General features: G+C 41.5%; 1 protein-coding gene and 1 long non-coding RNA gene across 3 annotated transcripts in view; one reads left to right on the top strand and one right to left on the bottom strand.

Annotated features, from left to right (window-relative positions):
• LOC118277080 (dipeptidyl aminopeptidase-like protein 6) overlaps window positions 1-13,554 on the top strand; it is a 262,572-nt gene that overhangs the window by 215,346 nt on the left and 33,672 nt on the right. The window lies entirely within an intron of this gene.
• Window positions 7,548-11,864, bottom strand: LOC126911094 (uncharacterized). The gene is made up of 2 exons (XR_007705659.1): window positions 11,773-11,864; window positions 7,548-7,883 (listed from the first exon to the last, which is right to left on the bottom strand). It is a non-coding gene; the product is annotated as an uncharacterized LOC126911094 (long non-coding RNA).

Raw genomic sequence — 13,554 nt, 5'->3', positions numbered from 1 at the left:
GAGGTACTCTGGGGTTTTGTTTCTTTTTTTTTATCTCACGTGAAATGTCAGGCAATCCATTTAATGTTGTAATTCAACGAAGCCGTGTTCTATCTAAGTACTAACTTTTATCTAGAATATAAATTGAGATGGATCACACTTTTTTAGACTTGATACAATCTCTGTACTTGATACCACTTCAAATATATTAAATTTATTCTATGTTGTTTAATGTATTTTTATTTTAATCTAACTTCAACTATAAATCTTTTGTAAAAAGGTTCGTTTTGTTTTGAATTTTAAATTATTTTCAATGTTTTTGTGGTTTAAACGAGCTCCCCTAAACTAATGGCATAAACGTTATTCTAGATTTATATCTTCATAAATTCATGTCCTTTTTCCATGAGACTGATGATGGAGGCAGAAAGCACATTCTATCAAATTTAAACATTAATATTTGTTTGTGTGTATGTTTGTTGAGTAACCACGTCGAAACGGCTGAAGGGATCGAGATGAAATTTGGAACAGCGGCTGATTATAATCTGGAATTACACAGGTTACTTTTTATCCCATGGGAACGCGGGTAAACTCGCTGTTAGAAGCTTATTCTGGTCCTATAGTATGCCAGTTAAGCCTGGCCTTTTCTCTCATATTTTCCACATTTAAAATCTCAATCCCAAATTCCACGCTCCTTAACGATATTTACCGAAACTGTAAAGTCATATAAAATGAAGGTAAATAATGTAGAATTGAGCTCGCAGCCGGCACGGTTCCTCAGCCGGCAGCCGGCGCCGGATCTCAGGCAAAGTTACCGTACTGCCGGTTTCCCCGCTGTATAATTAATGTGACACAAATTAAATACCTCCCCTCACTGACGCGGCTTCAGATTGCGAAACACTGAAATGTTCAGTCGTAAAAAGATTTTTTTGTCAATCGTTTTTGGTTTTTTATTGTTTAAAATCTTGTTTATTTGTGATTCAGAACAGTAATTAGAGTGTATTCATACGTTTCAATGACTGACATGACGTCTGATTTGCCCCTTCGTTACATACATACATAACTTCACGCATGTCCCCCATAGGGTAGGCAGAGACAGACAATCGACCGTCATTTACTACGACTCTTACATACCAGTTTCGCCATTTTCCATGCCAATCAACATTTCACCCTATACATTCTATAACAACTCACGACTCTGATCGTAGGTCCACCTAGCTCCTCTCCTTACTCCAGTTTGGTACATGTACTTTCCTTGTTTAAGAAGTATTTGCTCAATGACCGAACCAACATTTTTCATCTCTCGTCTACTTGAATCACCAAAATGTTATAAGCCACCTAAACCTCATCCTTTGTTAGTGAGCAGACCCAGTGCTATTGTCTGATTGTACTGAGACATGAATATCTCCATCTAGCAGGTTATTGATTAATTATCGCGCACTCAATTAGCCACAGCCGTGTATTAACACAATGCGCTAATATAATTACTGTTCCCACTCAAACCACACACATACACACACACAGGTTGGGACACAAACGGTACTAAGGTAGGTGTTTATAATTATTATGCTCTTACACTTGCAAACAACACAATCTTCATACAAATGCTTAGTACTTGTGTAAGCGGTGTACAACAATAGATTAATGGACGTTTTCTCCAATATTTACTTAGTGTACCACGTACCATGTACCACGTTAAGTAACCCCTATCTTGTACGTTTAGGTGACAGTTATAGACACGTGAAAACCATTATATTATTAATTGTCATTTATCTTAAAACCTATGTATCGTAAACTTTTTCACTGGGTCTACCGGAGCTCCGGCTCGAAGCAAGTGTAGGAACAGGGTAGATTTTAGTCAATTAGAGTCTGACACTCCTTCTTGCCTCGCCCAAGGCGGGAGAGGTCATTCCTACTTAAAAAAACATTTAAACCTCTACAACGTGTAACAAAATACCCATATACATCAAGAAGCGCTGATGAATACAGGTTGAATAGAGTCTCTACACGAAGATTCAGCTTAAAATACGTTTTAAAAAATGTACCAAATACTTGGTATCGCATGGTTCTTGATTTTAAATCATACAAACTTGTCACAACACTACAGGAATCACTCGCTAATATTACGAAACATTTCTTCTGTCAATCTGATCGCCTAGTACCTGTCTACCTAATTTTGAATCACGCGGCGGCGCGATTTGAAAAATTCATAACTTGGCACCATGAAAACATGAGTTTAAAAAACCCTTACCGTATCGTTTGTTATGTTATCTAGAAGCCGTGCAATTGATATGTATACCCCCTTTTTGTTACACGTTGTATAGCTCTTCCAGGAATACAAACGTTTTACTCTGAAAACGTTATTGTTAAATAAAAAATCTAACCAATGCACAAATGACTAATTGCTCCAACTTTTTCACGCTTAACGCTCCATAAAAGTAAAACAAAACAGTATCGTTTTGTTTTCGAAAAACACAAATATGACTGGTATCTTTTTTAATTACATCGCCCAACTTTGCTGGAGACAAAACACCGCGTCATGGTGGAAAACAATTGTCTAATGACGGTCTGGAACGCGAACAAAAACGGTCAAGTCAGCACCGGTGTAAGTTGGGCTGTGACGTCATGGGCTGGGAAAGAATGAGCTGGTACTGAGATAGGGATGGTAGGTCTAGGAAATTGGATAGCCATATTTTTATAAATTCAGAACGCATTTGAAAATTTGCGCCCGAAAAGTAGTAAAGAAGTGGTAAAACGCCATAAAATTATGAAAAACTAGAGTAAAATCAGTTGCGGAGCTGCGGACTGACTAGGCGGTTTACCAGAGCTCCGGCTTGAAAAGCAGGAGTAGGAACGGAGTGGTTTTTAGTCAGTAAGAGTCTGACACTCCCTCTCGCCTCGCCCAATGCGGGAGAAGACAAACAGCCGTGTAGACTATTAGTACAAAATAAAATTCCAACCAATTACATCAAAATTTTATAGAGAAAACCAGATGGCACAACATGTTTAACAAGACAAAGCAAAAACACAATTCCTAAAAAAGCAGCAACCATCGTTCCAAGACAAAAGCTACAACGATAGATTGCATAACATCAATTTAAAAAAAAAACCGTCTAAAAGGCCATTCTGGCAGCCCTGAGCGCTGCTATTTTGGGGGTCTAGTAACAGTGGTCCCTCGTTCGCCTCAAACTTAGTAATTGGATTCAAAAACTTTGTATTGATGAGGCAATTCGATAAGTTGGCGAGAACCAAAGAGTTGGTGAGTCGAGTCAAGGATTTATTAAGTTTTAGGCGTCGCGTCACAAGAAAAGGTGCCTTTTAAACTACTTTACTGCGAAACAGAAAGTTTTAAGTGCACAGACTATAAAATATATTAGTTTTGTTACGTCATCGCTGGCGTTAGGCGAGCCAAGTTTTATTACTTTTTATTGTTCAACATTTGTCGTTGGTCAAGTTTTGCTTTGGTATTCAGTTTTGGAGTTTATAGTTAGTCTTTGTTCATAATTATTTTTAACCGACTTCAAAAAAGGAAGGTTCTTCGTTTGTCTTGTTCTGTGATTTTGATACGATTTTCAGCATAGTATTTCCAGGCTTAGGCAAAGGTTTTAGGTAACTTACGCGATTTCCACACTATTACATTAGCGATTGCCTTTTTTTAATAAAACGTCCCGAGGTACGCAATATTACTTTTGTGATTCCTTTAAAAAAAACGATTTATTCTCCTTTTGCTCACTTGAATAGGACTGTTCATTCATATTATATTGTTCCACTTTATGTGTCCTTCAAATTGTAATGATATAAACTAACTACGACAACTTTTCAATAAGTATAATTATTTTCGTCTCTTACACGGTTTTGCAAAAAGAACTCACTTACACAATCTAAATACCAATGCTGACCTTAAAAGAAACTGCAATACTCCTCCTCCTTGTACCATTAAAAACCGACTTCATAAAACCTAATACCATTACAATTTAAACAAGCCCTCACTTAAAGCAACTAAAAACTCGAGAATAAATTCCGAAATAAACAAGATTTTGTACTGCATTCCACAATTTATGGTCAAAGTTGTTCTTGAGTGCGGAGCGGTTGGCTCGTCAGCTGTATACCTCTGCCTGGCACCTTTCCAACATGGCGCAATAACTACTATTCTCTTACAATTTAACTGAAAATTTCCTCCAACTAGCTTGCTTGCAACCAGCTAAATGAGGATTCGTTTTGGAACCAAAGAAAATTAAATACTGTTATTCAGACTTTGGTTTCTAGGTAATGACAAAGAATTTTAGCGTAACATTATTATACCATGTGTAATATTTTGCGAAGGCCATGTTGTTTACACAATACCATAAAAAGAAGAAAGGAAAGTTAAAAGTTATCAGAATAAATGTGAGAGAGCCATGCTTCCACAACCACCATAGCCTCACATAAAACCGATGTGAAACGTTTGCGTTGTATGAAAGTGAGATTGAGTTTCCCAGTCTAACCTATCCCCGATTCCCCAATAACCCTTAAATTCCTAACCCCCAAAACGCACTTGTATTTCAGGTGTCCAAGAGCGGCGGCTAATACTTACTTTCAGGTTATCCGTCTGCTCGTTTACCGGCTTGTACCTTTAAAAAGAAGGACAAATCTTTGCTAAACCTATACTATCCTTTCATCCACCCATCCATCCAAGCATCGCAGACAATTTCTGAACCTAAAACCTAATTAGAACATGCGTCAGTTACACAGCCTTACGTAGCTAAAATCCCCACACACAATCACAAGAAACAAAATCGTGACATATTTCAAGCAACCAAAAAATATTTCCACTTGGAATTGGAAACGAAGACAATTTAATTTAATACATCCTCATATAAAATGGTGTTGCATTTCTGAATGCTATGCACTTCCAGCGAGTGCGAGATCGTATTTGCCGGCCGGGTGGGCACGGGATCTCAAACTAGTTTATTTCTGCTTGCGTTACTATTTTTGAACTATTCCAGAACATGTTGCAAGGTATTCTTTTTAGAAGCAAGGACATATGGTATCTTGTTTTGTAACTTCAATTTTAGTTTCATTTTTAATGAAAGTACGACCACGCACACACGCACGGCTCGAGTCCGAGAGATGTGATCAGCAATGTAACCAGACATTCATTACTCTGCAGGATATATTTCTGCTGTCTTAAATAAATTAAATTAAATTAACTTATTACTTCAATCCATTTGGAAAGAATTTATGACGCAGTATAGACATTAACAAAGGATTTTGACTCCTCTGGTGTTGTTGATGCTGATCGCTTACCATCAGGTGATACGTCTGCACGTTTGCCACCTATTCCATAAAAGAGACACGGCTCAATATGTACTATGGGATTAAAATTGCGTTATGCATGACTCAAATACAACAAATCATTATTTGCTATTATAATTAAAAATCTGCAAAACACTCCAATGGAAACGAAAGCAACACATACAAAATCCAAAACATCAAAAGATTAAGAACATTTGAATATTGTTGTCAACGGAACAGGCCCTATAAATGTCAAAGGGACTCAAAGCCCTCTTCAAATGTCTCAATAACAAGCCTAAAAGTATCGAGCATACAGGAGTGGTAGAGAATTGAGCAGATAATATAATTCGAGCACAATCCGGGAGAACTCTGCTCATATCTCAGCCCACACGAGCGCAGCCAATCTAGTTAGTGGTAATGCGATGAGCTGGTGCAGACGAGCGGGTGCTGGCGGGCTGCCATCTTGGAAACTTTAGACGTGTTGCTCTTTTATTTTTTATTAGCTGATCCGGCAAACTTCACATCGCCTTAAATATTTTTTTCTCGACATTTTGAACCTGCCTTGGAATTTCGAAAAATATTTAAAAACCAAAATTTGCCAAATCGGTTCAGCCGTACTTAGTAAAACTAACGAAGATTTTATAAATAGAGATTTATTTATTGAAAAGTGTTATTTGGATTTCAATAATTTAAAATTTTGGCATGTCATCTACCGAACCAAACAGTTGCTATTCGATTGAATATTACTTACTTCATATGGAGCAACTCTTATCTGCCTTGTAACTTACCACATTGTATTGTAAAGAACCACAAACACAAACACTATTATGACTTAATTTCTCTAATACGTGTATATAACAATCTTTATAAACATACGCACTTTCCCAAATCAGTTTGAAACTTGCCGCGTCCAAACGCCACGTATCGCCCGCTCGTCTGCACAGCGCACCGCTAAGAGCGCGGAGTGCAACCTTCAATCCGTTTAAAATAATGCTTTTAGCTCGCATCGACCTGCGTTTTATTTATAGAACCATTGTTCTATTGTTCAGCGCCTGTCTTAGATTTATGTCAGCAAGAATACTAACGATTTCAGGGACCTTAATTACTTTCTTTTGATTTCTACACTTTCTAGGACAAATCTGAACTTATTGCTGCCATTTCTGGAGGGGTTTAAGTTGACCAGTATAGTTGTGCTTTTGAACTAAATTCAACTTCGACTTATTTTTAAGAATTTTGTGTCTTAAATCCTTTGCACAAAAAACAAAATCGAACTACAACAAAAGGCACCTATAAGGTCCATTTTTGCTAAACAGCAATTAGTAAATCTATAAACAAACTCTTAGTCACACCTCTCCCATTTATAAATAGAAATCACCTTTAAAGTAACGCATGGCCTACAGAAAAAATAGGACAAAATACTGTCCACTGGGCAATTAGGTCGGGTAGTCAGTGGCGTGTGAACGTCGCCTATTTTGATATACATTGCCGGGATTACTCTGATGGTTTGACATCGCCTGCCTACTGAACCAGCAATGATACGATTGAATTTTTATAAACAGACGTGCGGGCTTTTTTGACAGCTATTATGATTGTGGAGTGGCAATGTATTGAAAAGAAAAACTGGTGTTTTGTATAATGTTGGTATTTTAATTAATGCAAAGAAAAATTAACATAAGTCTCTCTTTGTTGCCAATTTGAATGACATTTTTCTTTTTAATATCTTGCCTCACGCTAGGATTTTATCCCGTGTTCTAGGTGCGTTTACAAACATACAAGTTCACATACACATGACACTCAGACCCGAAACAACAATTTGTAGATCACACAAAGAGTCAAACCCGCTAGACGTTACGCGACAGCCGGTTTACCCAGCCACCGCGCCAACCGAGGTCTTTTAAAAAAACACCTAATCCTTACACCACTCTACTCCTCAAACCACCCAATACTTGATAGATTGAAGACAGCGACCAATTACACGCCATCCTCGCAGGACATCCATCACTTCGAGTAGGACAGTAGACAGACTCCCCCCCACTACCCCCCAACTCCTCCACTGACATGTTGGGACACGTTACACAACACTGTATTGACATTTGTTGTGTTTTGTGTATTGACAATGTAATCTGGTGTCGTGGGTGACGGTCATTGGGTTGCTGTGTGTATGTTCTTGGGTGAATCGTGACTTTTATACTGGTACGGGTCGGAGGGATCAGGCTGTGGATCGTGTCCTCAACGTACCCGTGATTGGTCCAGAGAGCCAGTGGACTGTATGATGTTGTGGAGAAATAATTCTAGTACTGATTTTACTCAATACTTTATTCCATAGGTTACACAAATGATGTTAACACCGTAGTGGATTGACTTTACGCGACTACTTAATCGACACTAACACACTCTGACGATACATTGATACGTAAAAGGATAATTACGACGCTTCCATAATGACGTTCATTGACACACTAAGGACGTCTCGAAAGGAGTCGTCCTTATATAGGCGGGCCGCGCAAACAAGATCGTTCCTGTCCTGGGTGCACGTCGCGGGCGTCGCCGCGTTACCGACAAGTTCGTGCAAGCCCAGGAGCATGTTTAAACCAGACAGCGGCGGCACGGCACAAAGGATCGCCGCCGCTCACCTTTGATATTCGTGTTTAAACATGCTTTTAACAGGAACGATCATGTTTGATACATGTCGCGGGCGGCTCGCCACCTTTGCATTTCTGTCGTGCACATTTCTCCCGCCGTCGCCATCTGGCGACTCCTTGGTGGGCACGACAATGCGCTCCGCGGTCTTCGGAGTACGGGCCCTTTGGTCACTCGTACCTCTTCATTTCCGTCTGGTAGCACCTGCGTTACCACCCTTCCTTTGGGCCAGGTGTTACGTTGAAGTTCAGGGTCGGAGATCACGACGACGTCTCCAACCTTGGGTGATGTGCTGCTGCCGAGGTCTCCCGCCGGTTTCATAGGCGCGGCAGGCACTCACGTTCCCGTCTTCGCCAATTCGGCGACACCGGTGGTACGAGCTTCCAGCTTATAGACCACGTATGTGACTCACTACCTAAACCTAACCTAATCTAAAGCGCTTAAGGCGTTTTTACCTAAGTTCCTATCAGCCGCTTAGGTAGCGTTGTCACTACATACTATTCTAGTCTAGCTTATCCTTAGCTATACTTATAAGCTAACCTATACCTAATACCTAAATGTTAACCTATAACTAATACCTATACCTAGACCTATATCTATTCCTAATACCTATAGACTGCCTAGGGGCGGCGCTAGCTAAGTCTATGCTAATTGAGCTAGCTAATCCTATACGCTTTACATATTACTTTGAGTTATTTCTTTTAACTTTGTGCCTACCTATAGATAAAAACATAGGACCATAATAACCTAAACGGGGATACGGGCACGTAGTATTCCCGTTATCACGTAACTTCTTATACTTTTTCTTATGTTCGGGTACAACAGGGTTTATTATATTCCAATTCACTTCTTGTACCGACTTGATTTTCCCGCGCAAACGTAATATACGTGCGCCAGCGCTGCATGTACTTGGCACTGATAAGGAACTGTCGCACGGCGTCGCTCTGTTGTCCTGTGTGGCGGCGATCACTCTTGATTCCTTGGAGCGAGGTTCGTTCTTATCTAGGCGTTCTAGGGTGCCTAGATGGGACTTGGGTACTGTAGGTGCTTCTTGTTTCTTTTTCTTGAAGTTGCCGTCGGGTAAACGTCGGCTCTTCTTTTCTAGAACGCCTAAGGTTTGCTTATGTAGATCTTCTTTAGGTATCCTAGGTTCTAAACATGGTTCTTCTGATTTTAATATTCTTACGGTTTCTCTTATTGGTTCTACATTTTCTTTAACTATGATGTGGCCGCAAAATGTACTTGAGTCTTTATTTGCTGTGTACCGACATCCATGTAATACCCAACCGAGTTTTGTGTATGATGCTACCGGTTGGTCGCGCGCACCTGTCCGTGTCTTCGTGGCTTCTAACAAGTGCCAGTTATCTTGTCCTATCAAGATCATCGGTCGCGCGCGATCATAAACAAGAGTGCTCCTTATGTCGTCTAAATGCCTACAATTGTTTAGGTCTTCGGTATGTACAGTCTGCGCCGTGACTTCCAATCTAGTTACGGTGCGCGCCGCCTCTATCTTCTGTGGGGCGCTATGGTACTTGCCTTGTATGTGGAGGCTTACGGTTCGGCTTCGCTCGTGCTTGAACTCTGTACCTAAGCCTTGTATGCACATAGAACTTTCTGGCCCATCTGCACCGAGGATGTCTGCTGCTGACGCATCTAACAATGTGACTGTACTCCCATCGTCTAACAAGGCGTATGTATGTAGACTAGCATGTGGTCCGCTCAACGTCACAGGTACAATCTTCAAATATGCGCGGCGATTGTGAGGCGAAGTTGTTTCCCGCGCTGACGTCACGGATTCGTGTGTCGTCATCGCTGGCGGCGCGGGCGCCGCTGTGTATACATTACGTGCAACAGTTTGTCCAACGTCTTTGTGCAACAGTTTGTGATGCTTCATGTTGCATCCTTTTACGTCACAAGTAGGCGCTCTGCACATATTTCTTCTGTGTTTACTTCTTAAACATCTAAAACACATGTTATTTGATTTCGCTATATTCCATCGCTTATCTATGTCTAGCTCCTTGTATTTACTGCAGTCTGGTAACTTGTGGCCGTGCTGCTTGCATGCCGGGCATCGCTCACTTGATGTTTTCTGACGAGTACTCACCATAAACGTGCGCTCAACTCTGCGCCGTCGTCGTTCATCAATGGCGCTATCGCTATCCCGCTCTGGCAGTGTGTACGCGCTACACTTGTCGGCCTCTTCATTCAAGAACATAGATAAGAGCTTTAATACGGGAGTATCTTCAAGTTTTATATTCGCCGCGTAATCATACCATTTATGTTTTAATATTGGTGTTAGCTTTTCTACAATACAATGCGACATTTCGGGGCTATGTAAATAGTGAATTCTATTTAGTGCTTCTATCGTACCTACTGTGTTTGCAATACGGCTAGCAAATATACAAATATCCCTAGGGTCATCCTTTAATCTAGGTAATAATTTTAATTTATCTAATTCCATCATTATCAAAACCTCAGGCCTACCGAAACGTCTTTCTAGTGCATCTAGAATGACCTGAGGGTCAGATTGACTAAACAATAGACACTCTACAGCTTCCTTTGCGGCGCCTCTGAGGCTTAACCTAATCCTAGCAATATTTTCTACGCTAGAAAAATACGTGTGTGAGTCACAATACGCGGCCTTATAAGCTATCCACTCACCGGGTTTTCCGTCGAAGACTGGTAGCCGCTGCATGAACTTCGGGGGCTCTCTCGAACTGCGCATGACCTGCGCTAGTGCCGCGGCGAGGGTTCTTACGTCTATTAGTCTATCACTAACATTACCGTGTGACACTTCACTCGCGATATTGCCCTTTGTTTGCGCACACACACTTTCACGCACTTTGCCGTAGCCGTCGTCGTCTCGCAGCGGGTGCGCGCCCGCCGGGGCGCCGGTGTACGTCGCTCGCGCTGCGTGGGCTGCGTCTCTGCTGATCCTCCCGCCGCTGGCGTCGTGAGGCGGCGGCCGAGTCTCACCTCCGGGTGGCGGCGCGGGTCGCGCTAGCCACGTTCCTATTCTTACCGAAGCGAGGTCGTCCTCCAGCTCTTCGTCGTCGCTCGACTCAGCTTCGACTCTGAGGCGCTGCAGCTGTATTTCTTTCAGTCGTCGCCTTGCCTGTGTTTGCTGGACTTCCATATCAGCCAGCTGTAGCTGTTCTATGGCCTCTAGCTCTGCGAGGCGCTTCTTTTTCGAACACGTAGAACGGCGTGACCTAGTATCGCTAGGCTTGAGTGTGGCGTCGATGTTGGTAGTCGCCGTAGACCCGCTTCCTGTGTCCGTCACTCGGGCCGAGCTCGATTCTGGTGCCGGGGTGTTGGCACCCGGTCCGGCGGTCACAGAAAGCTCTTGCTGGGTCTGCTCTCCTCTCGACTCTCCACTACGGCTGCGTGTTAGCACCATGTTGCTGGAACTTGATTTGGCTCTGAAGGACCAGAATGTGCGGGTCGGAGGGATCAGGCTGTGGATCGTTTCCTCAACGTACCCGCGATGTGGTCAGGGAGCCAGTGGACTGTATGATGATGGTGGAGAGAAATAACTCTAGTACTGAATTTACTCAATACTTTATTCCATAGGTTACACAATGATGTTAACACCGTAGTGGATTGACTTTACACGACTACTTAATCGACACTAACACACTCTGACGATACATTAACTTTACGTAACAGGTACATTACGACACTTACATAATGACGTTCATTGACACACTGAGGACGTCTCGAAAGGAGTCGTCCTTATATAGGCGGGCCGCGCAAACAAGATCGTTCCTGTCCTGGGTGCACGTCGCGGGCGTCGCCGCGTTACAGACAAGTTCGTGCAAGCCCAGGAGCATGTTTAAACCAGACAGCGGCGGCACGAAACAAAGGATTGCCGCCGCTCACCTTTGATATTCGTGTTTAAACATGCTTTTTAACAGGAACGATCAGGTTTGATACATGTCGCGGGCGGCTCGCCACCTTTGCATTTTTGTCGTGCACAATACTGTATGAGGAAAAAGATAAAGGTACCTACAGTGACTTTAGCTCTTGTGTTGATTTGTCGGATACATCCTATTTTTTTTGTGACAAGTTAAAGCTACCATAGCGCTTGTGCTATCACAGGGAATTTCATATCACAGGGAACTGGAACCAAATGCTCAATAGTACCAAGGCTAAGTGTAATTATTCTTTGTATTTGGGGACTTTTCATTCAAGAACATGTCAGCCCCCTTATGGCATATAAACTTACGTCTAACACAATTACTTAGATTACACAAAGTACGAGTAACACTTATTTCAATAATTCAAAGGTTTGTAGGTATTTTTCTGGGAACAAATTCTATGATTTTGGAGAAAATCTTAATATGAGACCAGTAATGAAAAATAAATGTAGTAACACTGATCCTAGCGGAAATCTGCGGACTGCGTAGCTAGTTACCAAGGCTCCGGCTCGAAGAACAAGAGTAGGAATGGTGTTTAGTCAGTAAGAGTCTGACACTCCCTCTTGCCTCGTCCAAGGCGAAAGAAGACGTTAGATGATTTTAACCTCTCAAAAAAGCAATCAGAAATGAGCCAAAAAAATCCTAGACCATGTAAAGGCTAGGAACTCTGGTTCTATCCACATTCCTATACAGAAAGAAATGCCCGCAAAAAGACAGGAAAACCCTTCCCAACAGTAACAAGACGGAACACGTTCCCCCAGCAATAATTATCCGCACACTTTGAGCATGTAATTACGGGGAAGCTGCCGAAAACATATTGGAATACCATCCTCCAGCCATCGCGGAAGGATCACACTCTAATTAACAAAGTTATTAATTGCGCTAGTGTTTGTTGTCGGGTAGGCAGTGCCTTGTAAGAGAGGGGATTTTAAAATAGTGATGAGATTGTGTAAGTATCAAGGTACTTTAGGTAGTGTAATCACTAAATAAATGCTCACACTTTTTCAGTGCGAGAACAGGGTTTTAGTCAACAGTGGTATAGGCTGTTGATGATCAAGGCACCTGCTAATGGTTCCGATTAGCTTAGTAAGGTACATGCTAACGTCTTTTATATCATTGAAAAGACACGCTAGCATATGAACTTCCATTGATTCTTAAAACTCCTCAGTAATAGTAATGCTATTACTGAGGAGTAAGTAATAGGAATTGTGTGTGTATGGCAGAATGCTCACCTCCGGTTACATAAGGGACTCATAATTAGCGCCACGTTGTATAACATATGCACCTTCATTCAAGTATTAAAAGTATTAAACGTAATAGTATGTTATGCTAGATCTCTTATATAGTCTAAACGCCTTAATTTTCATCCTCCTTACCCATATACGACAAGCCTCCAATAAAATCTCCCAATAACTAAGTCACGTGCCGCAAGATGGCGCTGTTCTATAAAACAACGCTCCGCAATTACGTCCACGTGTCGTTTAATCCAACATGGCGGCCGTGCACCCATTACCATAAACATAACCTTACTATTAGTTCCTGTAATGTAAGCTATTCCTACTTAATTATATACTTCTTGGAGACATTCCCAGTTAGGTCACACAGGTTTCTTTTATTACTCGATTACTAAAACGCATAAAGTAAGGTTATACGTTTTGAGGTTAGGTTCACAGATCGGTGGTAGTTCCATGAGCTTTCCATGAGAAAGGAATAGTTTGTAAAATTTCTAACGAAAATGTTCGTA

Source organism: Spodoptera frugiperda, chromosome 10 (genome assembly GCF_023101765.2).
Source record: "Spodoptera frugiperda isolate SF20-4 chromosome 10, AGI-APGP_CSIRO_Sfru_2.0, whole genome shotgun sequence".
NCBI lineage: Eukaryota > Metazoa > Arthropoda > Insecta > Lepidoptera > Noctuidae > Spodoptera > Spodoptera frugiperda.
The sequence above is the reverse complement of the archived record's forward strand: the minus strand, read 5'-3'. Positions and strand labels throughout refer to the sequence as shown.